The sequence below is a fragment of the Cottoperca gobio genome, unplaced genomic scaffold, assembly GCF_900634415.1.
Source record: "Cottoperca gobio unplaced genomic scaffold, fCotGob3.1 fCotGob3_192arrow_ctg1, whole genome shotgun sequence".
NCBI lineage: Eukaryota > Metazoa > Chordata > Actinopteri > Perciformes > Bovichtidae > Cottoperca > Cottoperca gobio.
In genome coordinates this window covers 213,507-224,031 of record NW_021166834.1, presented here as the reverse complement: position 1 = coordinate 224,031, position 10,525 = coordinate 213,507, and the positions used below count along the sequence as shown (strand labels likewise).

The 10,525-nt window shown below is 43.1% G+C and overlaps 1 long non-coding RNA gene across 2 annotated transcripts; it reads right to left on the bottom strand.

Annotated features, from left to right (window-relative positions):
• Positions 1–330: 330 nt before the first annotated feature.
• Positions 331–4,838, bottom strand: LOC115004822 (uncharacterized). 2 transcript variants are annotated; one of them, XR_003831882.1, is made up of 5 exons: positions 4,811–4,838; positions 3,156–3,246; positions 2,770–2,912; positions 1,759–1,888; positions 331–1,080 (listed from the first exon to the last, which is right to left on the bottom strand). It is a non-coding gene; the product is annotated as an uncharacterized LOC115004822 (long non-coding RNA). The 2 variants fall into 2 exon arrangements; XR_003831881.1 differs by having other exon boundaries at positions 2,838–2,912.
• Positions 4,839–10,525: the final 5,687 nt, after the last annotated feature.

Sequence of the window (10,525 nt, the reverse complement as noted above, 5' to 3'; positions counted from 1 at the left end):
CAGATACCCCTCAAATAAAACCTGCCTGTTTGCTATCCTGGCTCCACAATGGTGGAATGAGCTCCCCATTGATGTCAGGTCAGCAGACAGTCTTCACACCCTCCGTCACAGACTGAAACTCACCTGTTTCAACTATTTTCTTACTTCTGTCTGTAGCACTTAGGGATCGTAATGACAGAGCAGGAGGAGCTGGGATCAGAGTTTGAGGCTGCAGCAAGTTAAAAGCGTGAAGAGAGGAGACATAAACAGAGAGGAGGGGAAAGACGCTTCTTTATTCTTCGTATCATTTCAGTTAATCTTCTTATTTTTATTTATTTATTTGAGAGTCATTCAATCCATCGCATCCTTTATATGTGACTTTGTCAATAAGACAGATAACAGTTCTGTGTATTAAAATCTGATGTCTCTCTCACACCTTCACCTTCTAATCAATTCAATTAATCTTTTGGAATTATTTCAAATAAAATGCATTCAATTTAACGGATGTGCCTGTTGATTTATTCAAAAATGAAATGAAAAGATAAATCGGAATGATACAAAAAGAAATCTTTTTTAACACACGTCCATTTCGTTATGTCAAGATTATTGTTTAGGAAGTCTCTCGACTCTCTGAGTCTGTACGTGTGACGAGGTTTTAACATTCATTTCAGTTGAATATTAGAAAGTATCCGTCCTTCACTTCTTACAACGACTGTTTAAGGTCATACAAAAGCAAATAGATAAGATAAAATCCTCAGAGTAAAACATTTCATGTGACAAAAGATCAGTTTGTGGCATATTTCATTTGCTGTAGCAAGTTTTAAGCCTTTAGAGCCGGACATACACCATTGCATTTGCTCATTTTAAAAAGTTTTTTAAGGTATCTTCAAATGTTTGATACTCCTGAAATCAGCATAACCTCTGCACGGTGCATGCCTGACACATGATAGGAGCGCTCCTTTCATACAGTCTGCACTTTCCCTTTCCTTATCCTGCCCTTTTTTCCGGCTGCCAGGAGCAATGGGCCCCGGGCATGTGGGCCTATAGCCTGTCAGGGAGGGTCATTGCACTCCCCATCTGCCTACAGACTCCTCTTCAGATCTGTTGCAGGATGAAAAGGAGCACAAGACATTCCACTCATTCAAAACGAGTCCTGTTGGAGAAGTGTGATAGCTCTATTCATGTCAGGAGAAAAAAAACAATTCCCTGTGAGCCCGTAATGAGAACGAGAGAGGGAGTCAATGGGCTTTAAAGCTGAAAGGAGTAAATCTTGTTAATTGTCCTCCTGGTATCTGCAGATCTATATCCTCTGCAAATTAAAGAGAGGTCGCAGAGAGGGGAGCAGAGATGGAAAGATTACTAGAACGAGGGAAATGCTGTAAAATAATATATGTATATATATATATATATATATATATATATATATATATATATATATATATATATATATATATATGTACAATTTCAATATATTATTTAACAAACGTTCAGCGGCGGATTAATCCACATTTGGTGCTGTAGTGAGTATTTGTAGCACATTTGTAGGACGGTGTGTGTGGGGTTGAGTCAAAATAAACTGCAGTGTGTGTGTTCATGGTACTGAAGGAACATGTCAGTGAGGCTCACTGATGTGTTGTTAATACTTTTTTAATAACAATGAAGCTCTATGTCACAGAGGAAGAAGATATATCAGCCACACAATACTTCAGTAAATAATGTTTCCTATAATGAAGAAGAAAGAACAGCGTGCAGCGCTGTGTGCTACAACAGCCGGCTCACCTTTGAGAAGATGAGAGGGTGAATTATTCTGCCGGACAGAAGACAGCGGCGGCTGCCTTCCGGCGCTTTAACCTGAAGTTAATGAGTCTGTGATCAAACAGCAGCTTCACTGACTGACGCTCCAACAAGCCTGAGGAGAGAATCGACTGGTGTTAGTGGTCGAGCACAAAGTGTTGAAGAAGGTCGCGCCGTGTCATAAGGTTACTTCTAAAGGTTAACCTCCAGCGTTTGAAGCATCCTAATGTCGCAGAACAAATGCGCTTCAATTCTATGTCAGTAAAACATACCCTGACTTGTTATATTAGTTTTTCTACAATGTCTATAAACTATAACAAGATATTGATCTGACACAAAACCAAAAGTCAACTAATTGTTTAGCAGAGAGACAAATCTCAGACTATTCTTATAATCGATTAATCTTTAAAGTAATGTTTCTTGCAAAACTGGCAGAAAATATTTTCGGACTCTGTTTTATATCTTATTAAACTGAACATCTTTGGGTTTTGCAGTTACAAAACAACACATTAAGAGTCATCACCCTGGACTTTGACACATTTATGGACATGTTTCAATATTGTCTGACATTTTATAGATCAGAGGATTCATCGATCAATCGAGAAGCAATCTTTGTGTCTCTTTCTGGTTGGAGTGACATGTTGTAGGTGAATGCCAGTGGGGGCCCCTGACACTTTGGGCCCCTGGGCCTGTACCCGGTCCATGTGATAATAAGCCGACTTGACTGGTTCTTGAATGTACGTGTTGCCTTCAGGCCTTAAAATCCAGAACGGCTCATGTGAGACCTGAAGATGTCTAACCAGCCTATACCTTCAACCTCTTTCTCTGTCACCATGAAACTCTCATTATGTTAACTTGCCCTGAAGGAGGCTGAAGAGGAAAGGTCATGAGGTACATTTAATCAAGAGCTCATCCTCTGGGGAGCTGGAACAGGACTTCTTGTCAAGCTGCGCTTTACATTTTGTATATTTCCTGAGTACTGTCTGAAGTTCTTACCTTCTGAACATCTTTAAAAAGTACAATACATGGCAGCCGAATGTTTAACAAGTGACACCAAAAATCACCTGTTCGAATCCATCAGGGGCGCTTGTTCACATTCACACGTTCCCCCTTTTTCATGTCTGACTGACAACTGCCAACTAATCAAGGTGAAAATACCAAAAAGACAGAATGATGTAATGACTGGAAGATACCATGTGGGGGGGGGGGGGGCAAGACCAAAACATTTAATACATATTTACTGGAAACCACGATAAGCATAGATTGAATTGATTGAATTGAGTATTTACAACGATTTAAAACCTATTAATATTTTAATATATCACATCAATCAATGTAATTACACAATTTAATGTTGGCACTACCTGTACCCCCCTGCTCACCTTGTTGCTATGGTTTGGGCCTCGAGCTCTTTTGGCTCCTTCTGTTAACAACCAGGAAGAGGTGAGTCTGCATCAGCTGACGTGCGGTTCACTGCTCATAAAAGAAAAGAGTTTAGCAAACAAAACAAAAAGTAGTAAATCTGCTTGGATTGTGATGTTGATATGAAGCTTTGATTATTCAACGTTCAAAGTTCAACATTAAAGTCTGCAGGCAACAAAACACATCCTGCTAATGACCTGACTCCTCTTACTGCGACCTGAAGCATTTGTGTTATGTTTTGAGGATAATAATCTTGTCTGATGATATAATTAATGTGTTGAATCTGCTGTATTTGCACACATTGTGCACACCACATGTTGTGCATGTGAGTGAACGTGTCAAAGTGAATCAGGTTCAAACCACTTGGCAACAAACAAAACAAAGTGGAAACTGCAATCGGTGGTTTAGAGATGTTTTGCTGCACATTGCATTGTGGGAAAGCAGTTTTAAAGGTGCAGGTATGCGACTGTGCAGTAACGCAGCTCTGGTATTTATTTATTTACATTTTCAGCAGTTTCCACTCTGCTGGTTTGGTTTGTGTTGCTGCCACCCTGAGTCTGAGAGTAGTTACCGCACCGGACTGTACCTCGCTGTATGTTTGAGCTCATTCCAAACCTGCCGACTATATTGGACCAGCAGACATTTTCAAAGCAGATTAGTGTTTGAATCAGTAATTCAACTCAAGGGGCACTTACATCTTAAAGGTCAAGAGACAAATCACAAGATGTGAAAGCAGAAAATAAATAAATAAACCTTTTAGGTTTTGTGAATAAATGGATCATTCTTCCTCTTCATGTCTCTTAAAATGCCTGTCGGTCTAATTAAAGTCTAGTTAACGATCTGGGCTCTTAATTTAGCCAAAACAATTCTAGGAGTTTAGGAGAGATTTAGGAACATTTTCAGCGCAACTCTGAGCAAGGAAGTGATGGAAACTTTGACCTTTAGTGAGGAGGTGGCCGACCCCGATGTTAGGGACGAGACATTCTTTATTAAAAGGTGAGATTGGTTGATTAAAAACTGATCAGCCTGATCATGGAATTGACTCTCTATTAAGACATGGCGGATGATGAAAACTAGTTAGTTGAATAAGTTGTAAGCTAAACTTCAAAAGTAGCCTGCAACTAGTTAGAAAACACAAGCCTTGTTGCTCAGTTCTTCTTATTCACATGCTGATAGTTGTTATCTTTATTTGCTTGAGTAAGTTTGTTTATTGGACTAAATCCAAAGTGGCAGAAACTAGAAAACGACCAGCATATTGCTCTCTCTTCCCGGTGGCGGCAGTCGGCAGCCTCCTCCGTCACACAGAGCCCCAGTCAGCAACTGAAGAGACTTGAGCTCAGACAGAACAAGCCGCAGCGCTGCAGTCACAGCTGCTGGACCGGTGTAACGGCAGCTACAGGGAGTCTGCAGTGCCCTGGTGCTGTGGCTCAACTCCACCTAGCTGAAGCGGCGCCGTTTCCTGATGCTGCTGACAGATATACACTCAGAGAAACAGCCTCCTGGCAGCTGTGAGGACGAGGTGAGGCGGTGCGGGTGGTTTTCTAGTTTCTGCCACTTTTAATCCAATAAACAAAGAAACTATAAAACAGACACGGAACATGGCTGTGATGTTTACAAGCGAGTCAGGCAGCTGTACTTCTTCTCCCTCTGGTCTGAGGGCAGACTGGAGCTTCAGTGACTCACTATCGCCTATAGAGGAACAAGTGGTATTACAAGACAGCTAGCTGTTAGCATGCTAACTTCAGTAGATATCTCTGCAACACTACACACAGACATCTTTGAGATAATGCCAACACTGTTACCTCTTCACATTCTGTTAATAATGTTAGTTAGATGTTTTAATGGTTTAATTTTCAATTCTGGCAGATCTTACACATCTTTACTTTAGGAGCTCTCTTAAGGGCTAAAATGCTTTGTGGATGAATTTAATCTTTACCAGGATCTAGTCTTAACTGAAACGGGAAACTTCAGAAGAAAATGCACTAGGAAGCTTAATGAATACGACTTTGTATGTATAGTTTTTTTCTGAAGGCCTTTATAGCAACACTCTGGTACTCATCTGTCCTTATGACCTAATAGATATTCAGTCATTTTGAACATCCAAGTCCATCAGACATGTGACGCATCAGTTTATCCAAAAGTACAAATACTCAAAAATGTTCAATATAAAACGGGGAAGTCAACTAAATTGTTAAGTGTTCGCGTCATCATTCTTACTTTTAATCTCGGTTTTTATTGCAGTTTGAAATGTTCTCCACTAGAGAGCAGCACCGCCCAGCAGAGCAGCTGAGGTTTACTGCAGAGACGAATGTACACAAGTTGTACAAATATTCGTTTTTATGATCTACTAATGAGTTTTTCAGGCGGCTGATGTGTGTCTGTGCATCTATGTTTTATGCATGGTGTGTATTTACTGTAGGAGGTGTGTGTGGTTAGCGGAGCGAGGCTGGTGATTGGTTGGGAGTTGGGAGCAAAGCCAGAGGCAGCGAATCAGCTGCACCAGGTTAATGTCTCTGCATCTAATTAATAACTTTGTTACAGATGGACATGTTCTTACTTTCCTTGTCACACATAATTATAGTTCTGTCTCTTTGTCCTCCTGTCTTGCGTCTCCTAGTTCTTTCTAACCTCATTTCTTCTTTCGGTTCCTCCTCCTCTTTCCCTCCTCTCACTTTCATCGTCTCTGATTCTCTACTAGAAGTGGAACAACACGTTATCTGCACTGAATCAACCACCATGTCATGTCTTCTTGTTCTTCCACCATCAGCAGCTCGGGATTTTCTGAATGTCTCCGAAGCTGTTCCACACTGAGAAGAGAAATCCTCACAATAAAATCCCACATCAAGTCTACTCATTCCACTTTTATCCCAGTCACATATGTCATAGAAGTAAAAGGTACGAGAGTTTATTTCTAGGATAGTGTTTAAATAGTTTAATTAGCATTATTTTGTTGAACCCTGAACTGACTTTCAACATGCGTCACATAAAGGTTTATTTCTTCAAACCGGGCTCATTTATTTGTTGAAAATCAAAGAACAAAACAATGAAAGCTTGTGTGAATCCTCCGCACATCTCCTGTACATTTCACCCTGGATGTTGAGTGCGATCTCGCTCTGCTGCTCCCACACAGCTCGCAGCTCTGCAGCCCACACGTAGAGTTCAGAGGTGGATCTGCATTAAAACACAAGTGATGAACCAACAGTGCTGTATGCACGAACGTGGAGGGCAGAGCAGGACATCTCAGCCCACACACACACACACACACACACACACACACACACACACACACACACACACACACACTGCACATACTCGAGTCGCCCACACGTGGATCTTTCTGCACACAGACATCAATCTGTCCACACATACACTTAAATTAGTAGGAGGTTTAATAACAGCTGTGATGCTACTTTTCTGCGTCTCTCTGAAGACACAACACACAACATGATGATGTACACACTCCACACCTACACACACACACACACACACACACACACACACACACACACACACACACACACACAATACATACATCAGGGCATCACATCCACACACACGCCGTCCTCCCTCTAATCGCTCCAACTAATTATACTTCCCTGAACTCTGCTGTTATAACGCGTGCAGAGAAGGACGGAGAGCAGCTCTGTGTTGGTGAGAGCTGAAACTGATATTATAATAACGCTGAATAATAATAATACTTTGAGCTCGTAGTAATCTGAGATTATATTCAGACAGGGACACGTTCTGAAACCATTCAGAGCTTCAAAAAACAACTTCTAAAGGTGCAATCGGTTATTTTTTAATGTCTGTTTTCACATCTGTGTAATTTAGGAGTTGAGGCTCACAAAGTGTGTGTAACTGTCTCAACTACACTGTGTGTGTTATTGTTGTGTGGCTGCAGCAGATTCCTGTGTTCAACTGCAATGTGAAGTTTGTTTTGCTTTTCAGGCTGTTTGATAATTCAACATGATGATAATTTATCGTCTTTCAATACAATCAAGTTGTGCATAAATCCTGTATTGAGATATCAGGATACGCAATCAGGCTAAATTGATAATAACAAGCACATTGTACTTCTCAGGAAATCTGCTTAAAAATAGGCTTTACCAAGTTATTTTTACACATTTTACGTTATTTTATTGAATAACCAGAAAGCATGCTATATTGTGATATATATCGCCCGAGTGGGATATAGAGGAGCTTTCAGAAAAATCTCAATCTTAATTACTTGGATGTTGACGCTTTTTACAGTCACAGTCACATAATTACAATAACTGTAATGTACATGAATGCAGCGTGTGCATCTTTTGGGATTTTTCAGTGCAGCTATGAAAAGGACGGAGATTAAAGGAAATTATCAGATTTATTTCACAGAGGGAGAAGAATGTCGAGTATCTTCTTTATTTGTATAACTTCCTCTGTTTGAAGCTTTCAGGTTGGGAACATTTCAGCGTCAGTAAAAGTGCATCTGGTTGTAATGGCTGTGTGTTCAAATTTATTGATTTCTGAAAAGAAATATTCTCTTATAATCAGTTCCCACAGAGAGAGAGTAGGAGGGAGTCAGAGAACAGAGGGAGGACGGTTATGAAAAGAAAAATCCAAAGATCAAAGTCAGAAAAGCAAAAATACAGTAAATGTAACATTGAACAGCTGTTCCGAATGTCTATGCATTTCATTTATTACTGTTTTTATAAGAACATTTAATCAATGAATTATATATATATATATATATATATATATATATATATATATATATTAATTTTAAGGGAAGTTGAAACACGTTATCCATCCATCGTCTACCGCTTATCCGGGGTTGGGTCGTGGGGGCAGCAGCTCCAGTAAGGAACCCCAAACTTCCCTTCTCCGGGCCACATCTGCCAGCTTTGACTGGAGATATAATCTCTCCACCGAGTCCTGGGTCTTCCCCGGATCTCTTCCCAGCTGGACGTGCCTGGAACACCTCCCTAGGGAGGCGCCCATGTGGCATCCTTACTAGATGCCCGAACCACCTCAACTGGCTCCTTTCAATGCAAAGGAGCAGCGGCTCTACTCCGAGTCTCTCCTGGATGGCTAAGCTTCTCACTCTATCTCTAAGGGAGACGCCAGCCACCCGCCTGAGAAAACCCATTTGAGACATTTGTATCCACGATCTCGTTATTTCGGTCATGACCCAGCCTTCATGACCATAGATGAGGGTAGGAACGAAGATCGCCAGGAAGATCGAGAGCTTTGCCTTCTGGCTCAGCTCTCTTTTTGTCACAATGGAAAATGGAAATGTAAAGCGACTGCAGTACCGCCCCCGCTGCTCCGATTCTTCGGCCAATCTCTCGCTCCATCGTGCCCTCACTCACGAACAAGACCCCGAGGTACTTGAACTCCTTCACTTGGGGTAAGGGCTCATTCCCTACCCGGAGTAGGCAATCCACCAGTTTCCTGCATAGAGCCATGGCCTCAGATTGTGAGGTGCTGATCCTCATACCGATGACGCCATCAGGACCACGTCATCTGCAAAGAGCAGCGATGACATCCTCAGTCCACCAAACTGCAACCCCTCTCCTCCATGACTACGCCTCAATATCCTGTCCATGAAAATCACAAACAGGATCGGTGATAAAGCGCAGCCCTGGCGGAGGCCAACATTCACTGGGAACGAGTCCGACTTACTACCGAGTATCCGGACACAACTCTTGCTTTGGACGATTGGACGGCCCTCAGAAGTGACCCCCTCACCCCATACTCCCGCAGCACCTCCCACACTATTACCCGGGGGACCCGGTCATACGCTTTCTCCAGATCCACAAAACACATGTAGACCGGATGGCCACCTCCAGGATCCTTGCGAGAGTGAAGAGTTGGTCCGTTGGTCCGTTGTTCCACAACCAGGACGGAATCCGCATTGTTCCTCTTCAATCAGAGGTTCGACTATTGGCCAAACCCTCCTTTCCAGCACCTTAGAGTAGACGTTACTAGGAGGCTGAGAATTGTGATACCCCTGTAGTTGGCACACCCTCTCTGGTCCCCTTTTTTGAATAAGGGAACCACCACCCCGGTCTGCCACCCCCTAGGCACTGTTCTAGACTTCCACGCAATGTTGATGAGGCGTGTCAACCAAGACAGCCCCTCAACACCCAAAGCCTTCAGGATTTCTGGACGGATCTCATCAACCCCTGCGGCTTTGCCGCTGTGGAGTTGTTTGACTACCTCAGTGACCTCCATCAGGGAAATTGATGATGGTTCCCCATCAGCTTCCAGCTCTGCCTCTACCATAGAGGGCGTGTTAGTCGGATTCAGGAGTTCCTCAAAGTGCTCCTTCCACCGCCCAATAACCTTATCAGTCAAAGTCAGCAGGGTCCCACCCTTGCTGTACACAGCTTGGATGGTTCCCCGCTTCCCCCTCCTGAGGTGCCGGATGGTTTTCCAGAAGCACCTTGGTGCCGACCTAAAGTCCTTCTCCATAGCTTCTCCCACACCCGCTGCTTTGCCTCTGCCACGGCAGAGGATGCCACCCTTCGAGTCCGTCGGTACCCTGCAACTGTTTCCAGAGTCCTCCCGGATAACAAAACCCGGAAGGACTCCTTCTTCAGTCGGACGGCTTGCCTGACCACCGGGGTTCACCACGGTGTTCGAGGGTTACCACCCCTTGAGGCACCTAAGACCTTGAGACCACAGCTCCTCACTGCAGCTTCAGCAATAGCCATTTTGAACATTGCCCACTCAGGTTCAATGCCCCCAACCTCCACATGTATGTCTGAAATGCTCCGCCGGAGGTGTGAGTTGAGATCTCCCGGACAGGGGCTTCCTCCAGAAGCTCCCAGTTCACCCGCACTACCCGTTTGGGCTTACCGGGTCTTGATCCAACTCACCACCAGATGGTGATCAGTTGACAGCTCTGCCCCTCTCTTCACCCGAGTGTCCAAAACATGCGGCCTCAGATCAGATGATACGATCACAAAATCGATCATTGACCTAGGGTGCTCTGGTACCACGTGCACTTATGAGCATCCTTATGTTCGAACATGGTGTTTGTTATGGCCATTCCATGACTAGCACAGAAGTCCAACAACAAACGACTGCTGTTTGGGGCATAGGCACAAACAACAGTCAGAGTTTTCCCCCCCATAGCCCCTCTCGTCCACCGGGGTGAACTCCAACGTAGCGGTGCTCAGCCGGGGACTTGTAAGTATCCCCACACCTGCCCGACTCACACCTTGGGCAACTCCGGAGAAACACAATATATTATATTAATATATATATATATATATATATATATATATATATATATATGTATATATATTCATTTTAATTTTAAGGGAAGTTGGAAAAACGTTAG